We start from the raw sequence: 10,154 nt of genomic DNA, 5'->3' as shown, positions 1-10,154 counted from the left end.
ATGAGTGATGGCAGTTGGGCACTTCACAGAGGAGGCTTCAGACCCCGCCTCCATGGACAAAGATAGGTATTTTTGAAAAGTTTCAAAGCGCTTTATTTTAGTAATACATGAACACAAAACTAAAAGAGCCACCTTGTTAGAATGCAGCATTACTGCTGCACAAGGTGGCTCTTTTAGTTTATAACGGCTGGAGGGGGGTGACAGTGGCCCTTTAACAAAAAAGTGTGAAACAACTGAAATTATGTCTTATATTCTAGGTTCTTCAAAGTAGCCACCTTTTGCTTTGATGACTGCTTTGCACACTCTTGGCATTCTCTTGAGGAGCTTCAAGAGGTAGTCACCGGGAATGGTCTTCCAACAATCTTGAAGGAGTTCCCAGAGATGCTTAGCACTTGTTGGCCCTTTTGCCTTCACTCTGCGGTCCAGCTCACCCCAAACCATCTCGATTGCGTTCAGGTCTGGTGACTGTGGAGGCCAGGTCATCTGGCGTAGCACCCCATCACTATCCTTCTTGGTCAAATAGCCCTTACACAGCCTGGAGGTGTGTTTGGGGTCATTGTCCTGTTGAAAAATAAATGATGGTCCAACTAAACGCAAACCGGATGGAATAGCATGCCGCTGCAAGATGCTGTGGTAGCCATGCTGGTTCAGTATGCCTTCAATTTTGAATAAATCCCCAACAGTGTCACCAGTAAAGCACCCCCACACCATTACACCTCCTCCTCCATGCTTCACGGTGGGAACCAGGCATGTAGAGTCCATCCGTTCACCTTTTCTGCATTGCACAAAGACACGGTGGTTGGAACCAAAGATCTCAAATTTGGACTCATCAGACGAAAGCACAGATTTCCACTGGTCTAATGTCCATTCCTTGTGCTCTTTAGCCCAAACAAGTCTCTTCCACTCCTTAGCAGTGGTTTCCCAGCAGCTATTTTACCATGAAGGCCTGCTGCACAAAGTCTTCTCTTAACAGTTGTTGTAGAGATGTGTCTGCTGCTAGAACTCTGTGTGGCATTGACCTGGTCTCTAATCTGAGCTGCTGTTAACCTGCGATTTCTGAGGCTGGTGACTTGGATAAACTTATCCTCAGAAGCAGAGGTGACTCTTGATCTACCTTTCCTGGGGCGGTCCTCATGTGAGCCAGTTTGTAGCGCTTGATGGTTTTTGCCACTGCACTTGGGGACACTTTCAAAGTTTTCCCAATTTTTCAGACTGACTGACCTTCATTTCTTAAAGGGAACCTGTCACCCCCAAAATCGGTGAGGTAAGCCCACCGGTATCAGGGGCTTATCTACAGCATTCTGGAATGCTGTAGATAAGCCCCCGATGTATCCTAAAAGATGAGAAAAAGACGTTAGATTATACTCACCCAGGGGCGTTTCCGCTGTTGGTCCAAATCCGGCGCCTCCCATCTTCATCAGGTGAAGGGCAGATGTTCATCAGATGTTGAGGGCAGAGCAAAGTACTGCAGTGCGCAGGTGCTGGGCCTCTCTGAACTTTCCCAGCGCCTGCGCACTGCAGTACTTTGCTATGCCCTCAAAAGAGCAGACAAAGTACGCCTGCGCTGGAGCCGCAGCGTGAAGACCAGAAGAGGACGTCATCTGATGAAGATGGGAGGCGCCGGACCCAGACCAACAGCGGGAACGCCCCTGGGTGAGTATAATCTAATGTCTTTTTCTCATCTTTTAGGATACATCGGGGGCTTTATCTACAGCATTCCAGAATGCTGTAGATAAGCCCCTGATGCCGGTGGGCTTACCTCACCCGCGATTTTGGGGGTGACAGGTTCCCTTTAAAGTAATGATGGCCACTCGTTTTTCTTTACTTAGCTGCTTTTTTCTTGCTATAATAAAAACAGTCTATTCAGTAGGACTATCAGCTGTGTATCCACCAGACTTCTGCTCAACACAACTGATGGTCGCAACCCCATTTATAAGGCAAGAAATCCCACTTATTAAACCTGACAGGGCACACCTGTGAATAGAAAACCATTCCCGGTGACTACCTCTTTGAAAAACCTAGAATATGACATATTTTCAGTTGTTTCACACTTTTTTGTTAAGTATATAATTCCACGTGTTAATTCATAGTTTTGATGCCTTCCGTGTGAATGTACAATTTTCATAGTCCTGAAAATACAGAAAAATCTTTAAATGAGAAGGTGTGTCCAAACTTTTGGAGCAAAAGAAGGGAGAAGCCAGCGCAGCCTAAGGTTAAGACGCAATACATAAAGTGCAAATGCACATATTAATTTCTAACTGTATTTTCAAAATGAGACATTTAGCAAACAATTGATCAATTCTTTGAGCCACCCTGCCTCTTCAAGGCAATCTCATATTGGGGCGGTCCTACACTACGTTTTTTATATTCGCTGTGCCATAAAGGCCTCCTAAATGAACTAAAAGCAAGACCACATTAAAAGCATGCTGTACCTGGAGCATTACTGAGTCACCCCCATGGCGCCAGAGTAGGCAAGCGAGGATAAAGATTGACCAGGTCCAGACAGACATTTCGGATCCAACCTCCACACTGCCCATCCAGTACCACAGATGAAGAGTGAGACAGGCTGAGGCACAGGTGCATAATTAAACAAAGCCTGAGGCAGGGCAGGGCTGCTGTGTGTGTGTACAGCAGCCTATCAATCACAGAGACACAGAAAGAATGGCGCACATATCCAGGCGCGGCGCACGGCAACAGTGGTGGTCAGCCACTTACCAATAACAGAGCAAAAGAAGGGAGAAGCCAGCGCAGCCTAAGGTTAAGACGCAATACATAAAGTGCAAATGCACATATTAATTTCTAACTGTATTTTCAAAATGAGACATTTAGCAAACAATTGATCAATTCTTTGAGCCACCCCGCCTCTTCACGGCAATCTCATATTGGGGCGGTCCTACACTACGTTTTTTATATTCGCTGTGCCATAAAGGCCTCCTAAATGAACTAAAAGCAAGACCACATTAAATGCAAGCTGTATCTGGAGCATTACTGAGTCACCCCCATGGCGCCAGACTAGGCAAGCGAGGATAAAGGTTGACTGTTGCCGTGCGCCGCGCCTGGTTATGTGCGCCATTCTTTCTGTGTCTCAGTGATTGATAGGCTGCTGTACACATAGCAGCCCTGCCCTGCCTCAGGCTTTGTTTAATTATGCACCTGTGCCTCAGCCTGTTTCACTCTTCATCTGTGGCTCTGGATGGGCAGTGTGGAGGTGTGATCCGAAATGTCTGTCTGGACCTGGTCAACCCTTATCCTCGCTTGCCTACTCTGGTGCCATGGGGGTGACTCAGTATATGCTCCAGGTACAGCATGTTTTTAATGTGGTCTTGCATTTAGTTCATTTAGGAGACCTTCCTGGCGGTCCCTGCTTCTCCATTGGAGATCGCGGTGTGCGTTCAGTGCTTACGCATACCGCAATCTCCTGGGAGCGTCACTCTGCGCAGGCGCTTGTGCAGTCTATAAAGGCTTCGGACAGAGTGACGCTCCCAGCGTTATATTATATATATATATATATATATATATATAACTTTTGGTCTGTACTGTGTATATATATATATATATATATATATATATATATATATATATATATATATAGTAACATAGTAACATAGTAACATCGTAACATAGTTAGTAAGGCCGAAAAAAGACATTTGTCCATCCAGTTCAGCCTATATTCCATCATAATAAATCCCCAGATCTACGTCCTTCTACAGAACCTAATTGTATGATACAATATTGTTCTGCTCCAGGAAGACATCCAGGCCTCTCTTGAACCCCTCGACTGAGTTTGCCATCACCACCTCCTCAGGCAAGCAATTCCAGATTCTCACTGCCCTAACAGTAAAGAATCCTCTTCTATGTTGGTGGAAAAACCTTCTCTCCTCCAGACGCAAAGAATGCCCCCTTGTGCCCGTCACCTTCCTTGGTATAAACAGATCCTCAGCGAGATATTTGTATTGTCCCCTTATATACTTATACATGGTTATTAGATCGCCCCTCAGTCGTCTTTTTTCTAGACTAAATAATCCTAATTTCGCTAATCTATCTGGGTATTGTAGTTCTCCCATCCCCTTTATTAATTTTGTTGCCCTCCTTTGTACTCTCTCTAGTTCCATTATATCCTTCCTGAGCACCGGTGCCCAAAACTGGACACAGTACTCCATGTGCGGTCTAACTAGGGATTTGTACAGAGGCAGTATAATGCTCTCATCATGTGTATCCAGACCTCTTTTAATGCACCCCATGATCCTGTTTGCCTTGGCAGCTGCTGCCTGGCACTGGCTGCTCCAGGTAAGTTTATCATTAACTAGGATCCCCAAGTCCTTCTCCCTGTCAGATTTACCCAGTGGTTTCCCATTCAGTGTGTAATGGTGATATTGATTCCTTCTTCCCATGTGTATAACCTTAAATTTATCATTGTTAAACCTCATCTGCCACCTTTCAGCCCAAGTTTCCAACTTATCCAGATCCATCTGTAGCAGAATACTATCTTCTCTTGTATTAACTGCTTTACATAGTTTTGTATCATCTGCAAATATCGATATTTTACTGTGTAAACCTTCTACCAGATCATCAATGAATATGTTGAAGAGAACAGGTCCCAATGCTGACCCCTGCGGTACCCCACTGGTCACAGCGACCCAGTTAGAGACTATACCATTTATAACCACCCTCTGCTTTCTATCACTAAGCCAGTTTCTAACCCATTTACACACATTTTCCCCCAGACCAAGCATTCTCATTTTGTGTACCAACCTCTTGTGCGGCACGGTATCAAACGCTTTGGAAAAATCGAGATATACCACATCCAATGACTCACCGTGGTCCAGCCTATAGCTTACCTCTTCATAAAAACTGATTAGATTGGTTTGACAGGAGCGATTTCTCATAAACCCATGCTGATATGGAGTTAAACAGTTATTCTCATTGAGATAATCCAGAATAACATCCCTCAGAAACCCTTCAAATATTTTACCAACAATAGAGGTTAGACTTACTGGCCTATAATTTCCAGGTTCACTTTTAGAGCCCTTTTTGAATATTGGCACCACATTTGCTATGCGCCAGTCCTGCGGAACAGACCCTGTCGCTATAGAGTCCCTAAAAATAAGAAATAATGGTTTATCTATTACATTACTTAGTTCTCTTAGTACTCGTGGGTGTATGCCATCCGGACCCGGAGATTTATCTATTTTAATCTTATTTAGCCGGTTTCGCACCTCTTCTTGGGTTAGATTGGTGACCCTTAATATAGGGTTTTCATTGTTTCTTGGGATTTCACATAGCATTTCATTTTCAACCGTGAATACCGTGGAGAAGAAGGTGTTTAATATGTTAGCTTTTTCCTCGTCATCTACAACCATTCTTTCCTCACTATTTTTTAAGGGGCCTACATTTTCAGTTTTTATTCTTTTACTATTGATATAGTTGAAGAACAGTTTGGGATTAGTTTTACTCTCCTTAGCAATGTGCTTCTCTGTTTCCTTTTTGGCAGCTTTAACCCCTTAAGCCCCGAGGGTGGTTTACACGTTAATGACCGGGCCAATTTTTACAATTCTGACCACTGTCCCTTTATGAGGTTATAACTCTGGAACGCTTCAACGGATCCCAGTGAATCTGACATTGTTTTCTCGTGACATATTGTACTTCATGACAATGGTAAAAATTCTTTGATAGTACCTGCGTTTATTTGTGAAAAAAAACGGAAATTTGGCGAAAATTATGAAAATTTCGCAATTTTCCAATTTTGAATTTTTATGCAATTAAATCACAGAGATATGTCACACAAAATACTTAATAAGTAACATTTCCCACATGTCTACTTTACATCAGCACAATTTTGGAACCAAAATTTTTTTTTGTTAGGGAGTTATAAGGGTTAAAATTGACCAGCAATTTCTCATTTTTACAACACCATTTTTTTTTAGGGACCACATCTCATTTGATGTCATTTTGAGGGGTCTATATGATAGAAAATACCCAAGTGTGACACCATTCTAAAAACTGCACCCCTCAAGGTGCTCAAAACCACATTCAAGAAGTTTATTAACCCTTCAGGGGTTTCACAGGAATTTTTGAAATGTTTAAATAAAAATGAATATTTAACTTTTTTTCACACAAAATTTATTTCAGCTCCAATTTGTTTTATTTTACCAAGGGTAACAGGATAAAATGGATGCCAAACATTGTTGTACAATCTGTACTGAGTACGCTGATACCCCATATGTGGGGGTAAACCACTGTTTGGGCGCATGGCAGAGCTCGGAAGGAAAGGAGCGCCATTTGACTTTTAAATGCAAAATTGACAGGAATTGAGATGGGACGCCATGTTGCGTTTGGAGAGCCCCTCATGTGCCTAAACATTGAAACCCCCCACAAGTGACACCATTTTGGAAAGTAGACACCCTAAGGAACTTATCTAGATGTGTGGTAACCACTTTGACCCACCAATTGCTTCACAGAAGTTTATAATGCAGAGCCGTAAAAATAAAAAATCATATTTTTTCACAAAAATTATCTTTTCGCCCCCAATTTTTTATTTTCCCAAGAGTAAGAGAAGAAATTGGACCTCAAAAATTGTTGGCCAATTTGTCCTGAGTACGCTGATACCCCATATATGGGTGTAAACCATTGTTTGGGCGTATGGCAGAGCTCGGAAGGCAATGAGCGCCATTTTACTTTTCAATGCAAAATTGACTGGAATTGAGATGGGATGCCATGTTGCGTTTGGAGAGCCCCTGATGTGCCTAAACATTGAAATCCCCACAAGTGACACCATTTTGGAAAGTAGACCCCCTAAGGAACTTATCTAGAGGTGTGGTGAGCACTTTGACCCAACAAGTGCTTCACAGAAGTTTATAATGCAGAGCCGTAAAAATAAAAAATCTTATTTTTTCACAAAAATGATCTTTTCGCCCCCAATTTTTTATTTTCCCAAGGGTAAGAGAAGAAATTAGACCACAAAAGTTGTTGTGCAATTTGTCCTGAGTGCGATGATACCCCATATGTGGGGGTAAACCACTTTTTGGGTGCATAGCAGAGCTCGGAAGGGAAGGAGCGCCATTTGACTTTTCAATGCAAAATTGACTGGAATTAAGATGGGATGCCATGTTGGTTTGGAGAGCCCCTGATGTGCCTAAACATTAAAACCCCCCACAAGTGACACCATTTTGGAAACTAGACCCCCTAAGGAATTTATCTAGATGTGTTTTGAGAGCTTTGAACCCCCAAGTGTTTCACTACAGTTTATAACGCAGAGCCGTTAAAATAATTTTTTTTTTTTTCGCAAAAATTATTTTTTAGCCCCCAGTTTTGTATTTTCACAAGGGTAACATAATAAATTGGACCCCAAAAGTTGTTGTCCAATTTGTCCTGAGTACGCTGATACCCCATATGTGGGGGGGGAACCACTGTTTGGGCGCTTGGCAGAGCTCGGAAGGGAAGGAGCGCCATTTGGAATGCAGACTTAGATGGATTGGTCTGCAGGCGTCACGTTGCATTTGCAGAGCCCCTGATGTACCCAAACAGTACAAACCCCCCCACAAGTGACCCCATATTAGAAACTAGACCTCCCAAGGAACTTATCTAGATGTGTTGTGAGAACTTTGAACCCCTAAGTGTTTCACTACAGTTTATAACGCAGAGCCGTGAAAATAAAAATCCTTTTTTTTTTCACAAAAATGATTTTTTAGCCCCCAGCTTTGTATTTTTACAAGGGTAACAGAATAAATTGGACCCCAAAAGTTGTTGTTCAATTTGTCCTGAGTACGCTGATACCCCATATGTGGGGGGGAACCACTGTTTGGGCGCATGGCAGAGCTCGGAAGGGAAGGAGCGCCATTTGGAATGCAGACTTAGATGGATTGGTCTGCAGGCGTCACGTTGCATTTGCAGAGCCCCTGATGTACCCAAACAGTAGAAACCACCCACAAGTGACCTCATATTGGAAACTAGACCTCCCACGGAACTTATCTAGATGTGTTGTGAAAACTTTGAACCCCCAAGTGTTTCACTACAGTTTACAACGCAGAGCCGTGAAAATAAAAAATCCTTTTTTTTCCCACAAAAATGATTTTTAGCCCCCCAAATTTTTATTTTCCCAAGGATAACAAGAGAACTTGGACCCAAAAAGTTGTTGTCCAATTTGTCTCGAGTACGATGATACCCCATATGTTGGGGTAAACCCCTGTTTGGGCGCACGGGAGAGCTCGGAAGTGAAGGAGCACTGTTTTACTTTTTCAATGCAGAATTGGCTGGAATTGAGATCGGACGCCATGTCGCGTTTGGAGAGCCCCTGATGTGTCTAAACAGTGGAAACCCCCCAATTATAAATGAAACCCTAATCCAAACGCACCCCTAACCCTAATCCCAACTGTAACCCTAACCACACACCTAACCCTGACACACCCCTAATTTTAATCCCAACCCTAATCCCAACCGTAAATGTAATCCAAACCCTAACCCTAGCCCTAACCCTAGCCCTAACCCTAACCCTAATGGGAAAATGGAAATAAATACATTTTTTTTAATTTTATTATTTTTCCCCAAGGCTAGGTTCACATTGCGTTAGCGAAATCCGTTTAGCACTAGCGGATTGCGCTAACGCAATGTCTTTTTAGGTGTCGTGTTTAGTGGTCGCGTTAACGTCCCCGGTCTGGAAGATCGGGGATCGGACCTCGGGCGCGCCGCGGACGCTGCAAGCAGCGTCTGAGGCGCGCCACAAAAGAATGGCACCTTGCTAGCGCGAGCCGAAAATGGCACGCTCTAGCGATGCGCTACACCCGAAAATCACATTGCTGTCAATGGTTGTGCTAACGGACCCGTTGCACGGCGTTAATTGTGACATTTTCGCCGTGCAACGCTGTCCGTTAGCGTTAACCCATTAACGCAATGTGAACCTAGCCTAACTAAGGGGGTGATGAAGGGGGGTTTGATTTACTTTTATAGCGTTTTTTATATCGGATTTTTATGATTGGCAGCCGTCACACACTAAAAGACGCTTTTTATAGCAAAAAAGTTTTTGCGTCTCCACATTTTGAGACCTATAATTTTTCCATATTTTGGTCCACAGAGTCATGTGAGGTCTTGTTTTTTGCGGGACGAGTTGATGTTTTTATCGGTTACATTTTTGGGCACGTGACATTTTTTGATCGCTTTTTATTCCGATTTTTTGTGAGGCAGAATGACCAAAAACCAGCTATTCATGAATTTCTTTTGGGGGAGGCGTTTATACCGTTCCGCGTTTGGTAAAATTGATGAAGCAGTTTTATTCTTCGGGTCAGTACGATTACAGCGATACCTCATTTATATCATTTTTTTTATGTTTTGGCGCTTTTATACGATAAAAGCTATTTTATAGAAAAAATAATTATTTTGGCATCGCTTTATTCTGTGGACTATAACTTTTTTATTTTTTTGGTTATGATGCTATATGGCAGCTCGTTTTTTGCGGGACAAGATGACGTTTTCAGAGGTGCCATGGTTATTTATATCCGTCTTTTTGATCGCGTGATATTCCACTTTTTGTTCAGCATTATGATAATAAAGTGTTGTTTTTTGGCTCGTTTTTTTTTTTTTTTTCTTACGGTGTTCACTGAAGGGGTTAACTAGTGGGCCAGTTTTATAGGTCGGGTCGTTACGGACGCGGCGATACTAAATATGTGTACTTTTATTGTTTTTTTTTTTTTTTTTTTATGTAAAGAAATGTATTTATGGGAATAATATTTTTTTTTTCTGCTTTATTTAGGAATTTTTTTTTTTTTACAAGTGTGGAAATTTTTTTTTTTACTTTTTCACTTTGTCCCGGGGGGGACAATACAGATCACCGATCTGACAGTGTGCACAGCACTCTGTTAGATCGGTGATATGACATACAGCCGGGCAGGATTAGAGCTGCAGCTGCAGCCTGATCCTGACCCGGAAGTGCTCCCTGCAGGACCCGGATGCAGCCCGACGGCCATTTTGGATCCGGGGACTGCAGGGAGAAGACGCTCGGTACACGGTGAGTACATCACCGTGTACCGATCGTCTCAGGTAAGCCCGCAGGGAGCCCCCTCCCTGCGCGATGCTTCCCTGCACCGCCGGCACACCGCGATCATCTTTGATCGCGGTGTGCCGGGGGTTAATGTGCCGGGAGCGGTCCGTGACCGCTCCTGGCA

This window comes from Ranitomeya imitator, chromosome 2 (assembly GCF_032444005.1).
Source record: "Ranitomeya imitator isolate aRanImi1 chromosome 2, aRanImi1.pri, whole genome shotgun sequence".
Taxonomy (NCBI): domain Eukaryota; kingdom Metazoa; phylum Chordata; class Amphibia; order Anura; family Dendrobatidae; genus Ranitomeya; species Ranitomeya imitator.
The sequence above is the reverse complement of the archived record's forward strand: the minus strand, read 5'-3'. Positions refer to the sequence as shown.